This window comes from Ambystoma mexicanum, chromosome 3p (assembly GCF_040938575.1).
Source record: "Ambystoma mexicanum isolate Mex_15411 chromosome 3p, UKY_AmexF1_1, whole genome shotgun sequence".
Lineage (NCBI taxonomy): Eukaryota > Metazoa > Chordata > Amphibia > Caudata > Ambystomatidae > Ambystoma > Ambystoma mexicanum.
The window spans coordinates 462,833,130-462,846,066 of NC_090925.1; positions in this window are offsets into that span (position 1 = coordinate 462,833,130).

Below are 12,937 nucleotides of genomic sequence, written 5' to 3' on the forward strand. Positions count from 1 at the left end.
ATTTATTATAAGCAAAAATTTGTCCCTACGATCTTATATGGTTCTGAAGTTGAGATAGGTCTAACATATAAATATTGGGCTAACTTAGAAAGTAAATTTTGGAAGAGAGCGCTCATGCTTCCCAGCTCAGAGTCCATATCAATCATTAGATATGAATTGGGTATTACATCACTCTATGCTACATTTAAATGGAAGCTGTGTCTCGTATTCAGAAAATGTATTATGAAGGAGAGTTCTAATGGTTTACTTAATATTATGTCCAACTATTTTCTGGCAGCTAGCGACCATTTCCCAAGAAAATGGCGTGTTAACATCTTGAAAATTCTGTCAGGTACTGATATTTCAGAAACCTTACTCATCGAAAACCCTAATAAAGCAAAGAGCAAACTATGGGAATCAGATTGGATTAAAACCCGTGAAGCAAGCCTGAAAATAATTAAATTTGAGTCAAATCCTTTTGCCATAAAAAAACAGGGGTATTTGGAAAAGTATCTAAATCATTCACCACACCCTAAACATTGTTCTGACTTTTTGCGTTTTAGATTGAATCTCTGGCCTACCAGAGAAATCTTGTTCAGATGGAAGAAGACTTCAGCTCAAATCTGTCGATTTTGTCATCAGCAGGCTGAAACATTGAAACATCTAGTGGTTGAATCTGTTTTTACCCCTTAGAATAATGTATTTTAAGCATTTGATTAGTAAACCTATAGTGATGCATGATGACTTTTGGCTAATGATATTCCAAGGTCATTCTAAACAACTACGGTATGCACTGGTTAACTTTCTCAATGTTTTAGAAATTAAGTTACCAGAAATTGATGTTACTATAAGAGCTTAGCTGTGATGACTATTTGTTTTCTTGCCTTGGAATGATTATGATTATTGATGTAGCTGAGCTAAGAACTATTATATTACGTAAATAGCGTCCTTAACAAAGGTATAGATTTACTTTCACTTGCTCTTCTAGTGACTGTAATTTTCTGTGTTTAATGTACTTTTTAAAAAAAAAAGGCTCAAATGTTTTGATAAATTGTTTTATGTTGAAAGATCAAATATTATTGATCAAAACAACAATAAAAAAAAAAAAAAAAGAAGTCTATATGTTTGTATGTTATAAGAGATTTGACAGGGATACGTGGTAAAGAGAACCTAGAAGTATCATCAATTTATTGTGTGAAGCGGAGTAGTCTGTCAGTAAGCATTTCCTCATTCCCCCTAGCTATCCAATGTGTCTCCATTCACCTCTTTCTGGTTTCCTGCCTTCCTCGTGCCTTTTCACAATCTCTTTGTAACCCTCTTCCTCTCATTGGCTTCCTCGAGTTGTGGTTACCTGTATAATCAAGTAGGCATCATGTGCCAACAAAGGTGGGAGGGTCATGTAAATGCAGCTTCTGTGGTTGCGTTGAGAGTGTGGATCGTTGCGTGAGTGTTGCTGATAGATGGACAGGAAATGTGCACAGGCTGACCATTGAAACATGTTGGATTTTAATGGCTGGGAGTATTTCTAATGCTTCCCCCTTACCCCCCCAAAAAAAGAACAGTAATGACATGGCAACTTCCGGAATAAGGAAATGTTTGTTGGCTTTTTTGGGGTTTTATGTACCGCGAACATGCTGCTTTTTGAGACACTTCAGTATGATGTAAAGAAAATGGAAAAAGTGAACAGGTTAGAAAGCTATATCGTGCAGATGAGGCCTTCGTGTAAGACATACACGATGGCCAACCCAATCCGTGAGAGGGGACGTCGACTGTAAACATGACTTGTGACTCACTCCACGTGCACCTCCCTCCATACACTTCCGTTGGCTGCTTGATTTAAAGGAGGCAGCAGGGCGAACCCTGATTGAGTCCTTATTTCATAAAAGCAGATTGATACAGATCCGTGGAAATGATATGAGTAGATTCACTTAAATGCACCACAGGAGTGTGCATGCTATTGCCATTCATTGAAACGGTACCTCACAGGTGTGTGCCTCTGTGGTAAAGTGTCATACCAGAATGCTAATGTGCCTGGTTTGGAATCTTTACCCAATTGACTAAGCAGGTGAGTGTGCAGGTTTATTTATTTAAGATTTTGTTTATGTTTTGTTTGGTTGTATTTGCAAAGTGCAAAGTTTACCATTTCCACGTGTTCTTCTTGATGATAGTCACCATGGAGGAGAGGGACTGTTTCCCAAGGGGTGAGATACTCTCAGTGGGGATTTCCCTAGGCATGGAAAGCATCTTTGATATGATATGATATGATATCAGAAAGCTTTTATATTGCAACAAATCACCACTTTAGTGTTCTCAAATAACAGAGGCTTACCTGGAAGTTGGCATACTGTGTTGCTGCCCATTGCATCCAGACTGCAGTCTGCAAAGAATCAACACGTTGTGGTCTCCAGTAACTTAACAAAATGTTTGTTGCAGGGCCGTTGCTCATATATAATTACCAGTCTTGGCTGAAAGGAATATGGCAGTGTTAAATGTGTATTGATGTGTGTGTATTTTTAGTGTATTGCAATACTCGCTCAATTGATGTAACTAGGGTTTTCTTGCTGGCAATGCTGAAGAAATCAATAAAAAACATTTCACCCTAAATCATTCTCATTTTGGAGCCATGTTTTGGGATTTTGCATGGGGATGTTGCAGGGGCGGATGGAGTGGGGCCTTTCAAATTTCCTTCATATGTTTGTCAAGTTTGTTCCAAAAATCATACAATGTAATGCTGATTTGATGTCTTCCTCAATCTTCTTTGGATCTGTCTCAATCGGTTCGGACACTTCTGCGGATTCAATGATAAGGACCAGCCAATCTATACCACATTTGTAGGAGATATAACTACACTTAATAGAAAGATTTTCATTGGCAAGAAATATACACGGTTAATTCCGCAAAATAAGACCCTAGGGTAAAGCTTTCTCCTTAAAACCTTAAAAAACTCGAGCATAAAAGATCTATGTAGCTCAGTTCGTATCAATCTTGTGTGAAAATGTGCTAATTCATCTCATTGCTTACCTACTGGTAAATTGTCTGGTAACTGATCTTTATTCAGTCCAGAATCTTTACCTAATAATTGAGCAAAATAGTCTTCACTATAAGCTAGATATTTTTCACCAGTAGACATGATCTATAGATATCATGAGGCTATGAGACAGTGGAAACCCAAAGCCCGCCCAAGATCCAATGTCCCTTACAAAATGTACTTACATAACCGGGACAAAAAAAACAACTTTGAAGGTGTCTAAAACAGCCTACTTGATGGACTCATAGCAACATTATAACAAACAAAGGCTGCTTTAAATTTTAAACCAGGGTTACAAACAATCAATTTATTGAATACACAATTAAAATTGTTTATTAAGTAATATACATCACAGGACATATGTTCAACAGTACATGACACAATACATACATTCAAAAAAAGAAGTGCCCAATCTTATTATTCACAAAACAAAACAACACAGAGGAAATGCAAAGTTGTGACATTAACCCAAATGCTTGTGCATACATGAATTATACATAGAGACCCAACATGTTTCTATCACACATTAAGATAGCAATACCTGTCGTTTTGTGGGGGCCTGGCATAAGATGTAATAACTTGAATTTGATGTGGGTGAATTGTGATGTGGTAGGTCTAATTGAAATGTGATGGTGTTACGACCAATACCTGGGCATGCAGGGCTGTTTATGGACAAATGATGATAGAACCTAGACATATAAACCTGCATATGAGCAATTGAGGCAGTTCCTGGATGTAGATGTATTTTGAACGCTGGCATACGATGCCATACATGTGGATTTGTTCAGTATCTCTGCATGCCATTAATAATATTAACTGAAAATACTTAATGTAAATGATAATCTGATGTTTGTTGACAAAATGAATTTACTAAAGTTGAACAGACTTGCATTGTAGTATTAAATTATGTAATATACCCATAGCAACATTGTGAATTTAGGGAACAAAATGATTTACATACCAAACTTAAAAGAACGTATTTACAAGAATAGACTTGAAGTGGCAAACTGATATTTGGAGACAAATGTAGTGCGTTTGTTATGAGAAAAAAAAACTGGAATGTGGTTTAGAAAATTATGGGACAAAAGTAGTCTAGGATAACATTTGAAAAGATATTTGAAGTCAAAATCAGTGTAGTTTTAGAAAATGAGAAGCTAAATATTTTGTGGGCAAAGAGGATTATTTGCTAATATTACTCAACCATGTACACAAGGAGAGAATCATCAGAAAAGGAAAAGTGATTCTTGGTGACACAATTTGTTCAAACCAAATTGCTCAACCATGTACACAAGGAAAGAATCGTCAGAAAAGGAAACGTGATTCTTGGTGGCACAATTTGTACATTTAGAATCTCAAGCCACTTTTTAAATGAACATTCAGGATCATGTTCTTGTCCTCCCAAAGTGTTTCACTATAAGCCCCATAATTCTTCACTTATGACAGTGCTGGCTAGTGGTAATTTGGAGTTGAAGTACACATCTTCTGGAGGTCCACATAATGAGTAATCCTGAGAAGACAGTCTCTAATTATATATCCATTGGGGTAAGACAAATAAAGCTATAGTATACTTGGTCCCTTTGAAAAGTTCTGGTACTCATTATTGTCCCGTTGATGTCTATTTTATAGACATCTCTTGTTGAGCTAAAATAATTTTACCACACTTTAACACAATACGCTGATCTTATAAAACCCAGAGTCCCCGGAACTATCAACTATTGTGCCGACATTTATGAAGGGGGAATACAGTTGATCTGGCATGCTACAGATCAGTCTCATTACTGGATGGAGCAAGTGAATTCTTTGGGGGGGGTAGTTTACAATAGACTTTCTGCATGGAGCTGTGATTCTTACACCATCTCACAAATCCAATATGGCTTCAGAATGGGGGTAGGGACGCAGGAACAGATTCTAAATGTATTACTAATAGCCTCCAAATCTAATGCTGGATATGGGACTCTAATATATGTTACATTTAGGGATCTCTCAAGTGCCTTTAAGTATGTGAATAGGGAATTAATGCAGTATAAATTAGAGAAAAAGAATTATAAGGTGAATGTTTGAAATGGTGACGGGTTTGTATTCAGACCAAAAAGTTCCATCTCACTAGAGCCATTCAGGCAATGTAGAAGTTCCATTTCCCTTCAAGCTGAGAGTAAGACAAGGGTGCATACTAGGCCACCTGCTCTTCAACCTATACATTAATGATTTGTATAACTAACAAAAAATATGTCTGACAACCCTAAATTGGGGTGGGGGGGCGGTGATATCACATATTGCTATACGTGCAGAATATCGTTTTGCTGGCCAAGACACAGAAGGACCTTCAAAACCTAATATATTATTCTGGAATTGACAGGCCTATCGATAAACATACGGAAATCTAAGATCATGGCTATGAGTCTAAAGAACATGTTTCACAGATCTTTCCTTTATAATGGCATAAGGCTCCAAAGTGTGGAGAACTATGACTACCGGTGCATATATTTATTTACAATACACATAGGGAAATGGAGGGTTTACGTGTAAAAGTCAGGCGTCACAAAACGTCTACTAAATATGTGATACAACTAATCTTTATTATATTGTAAAGATAGAAATTCATGGATACAATTTAGAAGCACTCACAAACAAATACAAATTGCCATAATCGATCACTACAAAACAATCATGAAAAAGGACAGTGCAACATTAAGTCCAATGGTGAGGACTACATAAGTGGTACTAAAAGTTGTGACACATTACAAAGTTCATTAGGACAAGAACAAAAGACATGTAAATAAAAAAAGATACAAAAACATAGTGCACATCTTGAATTCATATAAATATTACTAGATCTTCATCAAAACGGAATTAAACATATAATAATATATGGTGATGTCACAAGATACACCACATTATATTTATGCATTCTGGGGCTGACTTAGAATGTTTCTGGTCCTATTGCTATGGATGCTGGATACTAATCAGTGGTATTAGGCTACTGAGATTAATATTTGCTTAAACATGGTCTCAAAGTCAATAAACATCTTGGACAAATAAATAATCCTGAGATATGGGCAAAGTGTTGAAGATGTAAGTAGAATGTTTGCTTTTACTTAAACTCTTGTAACACTGTCACCCAAATATGCTTTAGAAATTATGTACCCTGTTTAAGCAAGAAGATACAATTTCTCTGTGAGACATTTCATCTATTATGAACATCTAACTATTTTCGATAAGCAGGCACAGGGATCAGTTCATATTGAACAGCAGGCCTTTCTAATAATACGAAGATAAGAATGCCATAAACATACCAATAAGTAAAGTAATTTTTCCTTTATTTTATATTGAAAACGAATGGTTGTTGGGATAACTAGTGATATAACACTAAGGGTATTGCTAAATCGACCTACAAGAGGTCTACTTTACATTTCTACCGAGAAATGTAATATATTGTAACACACAATCAGGGTCTATAGAAGAATGATTCTATTCAACATATTTAATATGTATGCTGTTAGCATCTATCACATGAGGCAGTAAAAACTAGTTTTTTATATTTGTTTATTTTTCCTGTATTCCAGAAAATTCCCATCATTAAACCTTCCACCATTTAACAATAGCCAAAGAGAAAAAGATAGAAATGACCTTCTACCTGTTAATACATTTACAGTTCATACAATTAAAAATCAATCCCGAGTATTTGAGAAAAAATAGGCATTTTACATTAGATAATGTCTGGTGCTTAGAGGTTTTTAGGGCTATATCTGCACGACAATGTGTAATAACTTTATTGGCCACTGTAGTGCCAGCCACTAGAAAAGTCTATCAACTTGTACTGATAACACACAATACATCAAAGTAACCTTAACTATAAGGTCCTTTTTCCAACATCTAAAAAATACACAAATAAGAATCTGTTTAAGACCCGGTATAAAGCACAGGTCAAATTGAATTAGATACGTCTGTGACCAGTTGTTTCTGTACACAGATCATAAAAACGCATGAGACCAGCTCATACTATATCGAGGTCGACCGGTTTCATAACCATATTTCTTCAGGTCATCTTCATCAGGACTTTACTTATAGCCAAGGGGTGTCAACTCCCTGTGTGGGTGAGCAACTTGCTCCCCTTCATGTGTGTTCCTGCTCCCATAGACAAACAGCACAGAAAGAAGAGGTGAGAGGCTAGATCTCAAATGTGCCCCTACTACTCCCATGCTAGTGTTTATTGCCATGCAAGAATAATTGGGATGTGTATCATACAGATATCACCAGGCTATATTGCTAATTGAAAAACATTTTAATTTTTTTTCCAAAATCACGCCTGTTATTACATACAACAGAGGAAAAGGGGAGTGGAAACGTGCTCAGGAGTGCTCCAATCTATTCTGCCTTGCCAGAAAGTGTGTATTTGGTCATAAACCTTATAACCCATATGTGAGTTGTCAATGTGCAGCGCAGCAAGGGGCTTACCGCACTTATTGGTTAGCCTTGGCACTAATTCGCTGTGCCCAGGGCAAGTGGGAGGCTGTAGACTCCTATTGTAAAATAAATAAATGGAGAGGAGAGAATCAAACAACGGTGATGCCTTAGTCTCATAAGGAACACTGTTTATAAATGCAAGAGAAAAAAGAGAGAGATATAACTCTTCTTCATGCTACGAGGGCTGGAGCAACTTACCAGCTCCAAGAGAAAGGCCACCGACACTGCTTGCTGGTGCCCTTCAAGTTGAAAAACTGCCGCACTTCCGGCTGTTAGGATAGCCCTTGATCGAAACCTAAATGCAAAAAATGCAGTCTGCATCAGGAAAAGCTTGCCTTCCAGACACTGTCTCAAAATCGTTTACGCAGGTCTGCAAAATGAGCCACTATGTCGCTCGGGGGAACAGCCCGACAAATCAATGAAGGGAAGAAACCAGAAACTAATCTAGACAGCAAAACTTACCCGAAATGAATGCGGATGAGCCGCGTTACATGTACGGGTTGCTGCTGCGCGCATCATTGTCCTGCTACTGCTTGGATCTGTTAGGCCTGCGTAGCTATAGGGACAAAACGCGCGGCTGGGATCATATGAACTCTATAGTCCAGTGGCCATCTTAGCACTGGCCCTACAGGCGGCCATGTTAGATCAGCCTACGACTTATGCACCTTGCTCATGTGAGAAACACGGCCGAAATGCAGTCGCATCTCTTGCGGCTCCCTGTGTACTCGAGTGGAGACATGCAAAACATGGAACTGGAAGACTAAATTTGAGAATTAGAAAATTGGAAAATTAGAAAATTTGAAAAATAGGAATTTGGAAAAATAGAAAATTTGAAATATAGATGAAAGGGGACATAAATGCACCAAGAGTTGTGTCCCCGGCTCCTCGATGGAGTCGGTGTGTCCCCAATCTTATTGCAGTGTTACTGTGTGCCCTAGTCTCGGTATAGCAGCACAGCTTTTCATCTTTTGTTTATTAATTACATTTCTTAATGAATACAAAGGGACGCACTTGCTGTCTATTTTCGTCCAATGCCTGTACTAGAAGCCCATCCCTTGCCAATGTCATAATTGAAGATAGCATTGCTGTTAAAGTATTGGCATCCAAATTATATGCATTTGTTGTCACCTTCTACCTCTTCTGTTACGTTGCCTGCATGCAACTAGGCAGGCTTGTATGTTGCGGATATTGTTGAGCTCTAGACCACCCCTAAACAATGCTGTTTGGCAGAAAACACATGTTAACGTTTTACATCATAACTGCTTACCAGTACTTTGGCATGTCTGTGACTAAACAATACCGGGGGTTGGATCAGGCAGAATATGCAACCCCCATATGCTTCCCATATATTAGTTCTCGCTGATGTACAAAGGAAAAGGGGTCTCAGCTGGAATGGGATGGACTTAGGATGGAAGGACAGCTAGTTCATTCCACTGGTTTCTAGATTTGAGAGAATGTCTCTCACAAAGTTCAACAGTGCCAAAGTCAGAGATACTTTTCCTCCCCATCTTAAAATGGTCCACCTCTCGTGCGGAGGATTTGTCTCGAAGTTCTCGAAATGTTTTCCCAACCATTTTTCTCTGGAGGCCAAGAGTGGAACACAACTCATTACCAAATGCTGTAAAGTTTCTACCTCGAAACCACAGTTTCGGCACAGAGTTAACCCATCTTCCCTTTTTTTGGACCTTCTCCCCAGCACCTCCCTAGTTGGGAGATGGTTCAAGCAAAATCTCAAAAAGAGCTTCCTTTCTGAGTAGGACGGGAATTTTTCGAGGTATGGGAGCAATGTACCTCTGCTGTAGTGAATGAAAAAGCATGAAGAAGAGTTATATCTCTCTCTTTTTTCTCTTGCATTTATAAACAGTGTTCCCTATGAGACTAAGGCATCACCATTGTTTGATTCTCTCCTCTCCATTTATTTATTTTACAATAGGAGTCTACAGCCTCCCACTTGCCCTGGGCACAGCGAATTAGTGCCAAGGCTAACCAATAAGTGCGGTAAGCCCCTTGCAGCGCTGCACATTGACAACTCACATATGGGTTATAAGGTTTATGACCCAATACACACTTCCTGGCAAGGCAGAATAGATTGGAGCATTCCTGAGCACGTTTCCACTCCCCTTTTCCTCTGTTGTATGTAATAACAGGCGTGATTTTGGAAAACAAATTAAAATGTTTTTCAATTAGCAATATAGCCTGGTGTTATCTGTATGATACACATCCCAATTATTCTTGCATGGCAATAAACACTAGCATGGGAGTAGTAGGGGCACATTTGAGATCTAGCCTCTCACCTCTTCTTTCTGTGCTGTTTGTCTATAGGAGCAGAAACACACACGAAGGGGAGCAAGTTTCTCACCCACACAGGGAGTTGACACCCCTTGGCTATAAGTAAAGTCCTGATGAAGATGACCTGAAGAAATATGGTTATGAAACCGGTCGACCTCGATATAGTATGAGCTGGTCTCATGCGTTTTTATGATCTGTGTACAGAAACAACTGGTCACAGACGTATCTAATTCAATTTGACCTGTGCTTTATACCGGGTCTTAAACAGATTCTTATTTGTGTATTTTTTAGATGTTGGAAAAAGGACCTTATAGTTAAGGTTACTTTGATGTATTGTGTGTTATCAGTACAAGTTGATAGACTTTTCTAGTGGCTGGCACTACAGCGGCCAATAAAGTTATTACACATTGTCGTGCAGATATAGCCCTAAAAAACTCTAAGCTGTGATTGTGTATTAAAAGGGATAACTAGTGAAACATTTATAAGAAATATACACTGATGTTTGAGTATCCAGACAGAAGTGATCACACGGGAACTCAATTGCAGATGTTTGTCATACTTTATGTTATATAAAGGTAAACAGATAGGCTCATATTGATCATGCAGTCCTTAGTACCAATATCGCAACCTGAAATTTAAAGATGGACAAATTACTAATAGAAAAATAGTCCTTCATTTGTCTCAGATTGGTAGAGAACCATTGATAAGCAATCCAATATGGTGCCCACGTTTTTTGGGACATGGAAAAATATGCAGAAACTCAAATGTGACATGTCCCTATGCTACAAGGTAAGAACCATGTACTAGTTACATATTGGAACATACTGACATATCTAATCAGTTTGTTTCCAAAAATGGGAAACCGAGTAAATTGACTGGCGTATACATTTCCATTTGTTAGGCTATCATACCTTGATAAAGAAGCATGACACTTGACTTGGTGTATTTAAATCACGGACCATTGAAATTCTACTAAAGAGGTAAGAACCCGAAAGGGAAATCGGGCTTTGAAAGTGAAAAATGTTAAGAAAGAATTAATATGTGCCTATGTCGGACTTGTATTCCCTATAAAACGAATTAACTGGGTAGTCACTGATTATAAACTTCTTTATATTGTTATCCAAATGCATTAAAATGCAACTGTTTAGATTTAGATGAATTATTGTTATAGGTGCAATGCATGTTGCACCCAAATAACAGCGAGTGCTTACAAATTCTCTATTATTTTAAAGACACCAGAACAGAATTTCCCTGTAAAACCTATATCTATAATTGTCTTCTATGTGAGACACCTCTGATCCCTAAAATAATCTTGAAATATGTAAAGCAAGCTTCACTTAACAACAAGGAAATAGTAACTGAATTATTAGAATAATCACTTCCTAGTGAAATGTTTGCATTACTGTTAATGTAATAGTTTATGCTGCAATTATTCTCTATTTCTATGGAACCAAATAAAGACACAATATTTAAAATAGCCTCACTTTTGAGTTAGTATAAGGAGATACAAAATAATTTAAGCCAACACAAGATTGATGTACAACAACACAGGTTACTTTATCAAGGTGTGGGGTATCCCTAGCTGTATTTGTAAATACATACGTGGTGGTAAACCGTTATATGGAAGTATTGTTATCCACTGTTCCAAAGATTTATGCAAATGATAACGATTTCCATAACTAGAAAATAATAATTTGGACATTTCCAAATTAGGAAAAGACTAATACATGCAGAATTAAACAGTGCTATAATGGTAGAATATCTAAAAGGGAAAGCTCTAATCCAAAGGCTTGTTGGTTCACAATAAACTGAGATTATTTCTAGATGATGAGAAATTTAATGTCAAATGAAGTTATATCGCAAACAAATGTGGGTGCAAATGGCTGATTCTTATTATTGAAACTGCAAAAGATGTAGCTAGGCAAATTGAAAATGATCCAAGTAAATTTGAAGAAGAGATCAAGAAGAGCATTTCATTGTAACAATCTAATCTCAAATTAGACCAGCAAAATAAAGAATTTGCAGATTTTAATCTAGAGGCTACCAATGTACAGGTCAAAAGACTCCATAAAGATCTGAATTCATTTGTACATAAACAATGCTTTCCATATACTCAAACTGAATTTAAGGTTGGATTCAGCAACATACCCCTTAAAATATACAAGAGTGTTAGATTTCATGATACACCTTATTGTTGATGCGTTGATAGTACTTCTTCAGAGAATGAGGCAGGCATTTTCACAATTAATTCCACTAGTTTTCAGGAACCTCTTAACACACAACAAAGGAGTCAAAGTACTAGACGTATACAACAAAATAGGTAATGCCATCTCTTTTTCGGGAAAAGCAATATTAGAGAAGAATGGGAAACAAATCAGATACAAGCAGGAAACAAAGGTGATTAATATTTCATCATATTCATTATCCCATGAAGAAGAAACAATATTTTACAATGAATTGGGGTTTCTGCAGACCAAAAACATGATTAATTTCTATTTAGAACAGAATTCAAACCGTTGTTACAGAAAATCCAGCACAACATATTTTTTTAAATGAGAAAGTTTGACAGGATTTAAGAATCCTTCAACCTTTTGCCCCCCCCCTCATACATTCTCCTGTGAGTTTTTAGTTTAAGAAGAAATGTAGTAGAAGTAATAGAAACCTTGGAGAAATTAGAAAGACCCATCCCCACTCAAATTTAAAAATGATATACAGCTACTGAAATCCGACATCAATATTAGACAAGCCAATAAGGGAGTAGATATTGTTCATATGGAGCCAGAAGCATATTTAATAAATGTAACAGACTTTTGTCAGTTGAAGTCAGATATCAAAAACCAAGGGAGGCCCCTACATTTTTCATTATGAAAAACATTAAACACCATGTCAAAAAAGGTTGATGAAAATAAATGGACCAGCAAACAGGAAGCTGAGTATTTATGAAATGCGAAAATTGCATACCAGTTTTTTACATTCTACCCAAAGTGCATAAAAGTCTTGTAAATACTACTGTCAGACTGACATTGTTAGGCATGTCGTCCATCCTTGAACCGTTATCCAAACATGAAGACTTGTATTTAAGAACAATTGTTACCAACATGGATTCCTACACACAAGACACACACATTGCCATCAATAAAATTGAAGGTTATTCCTTTCACCACAATAATAACATCC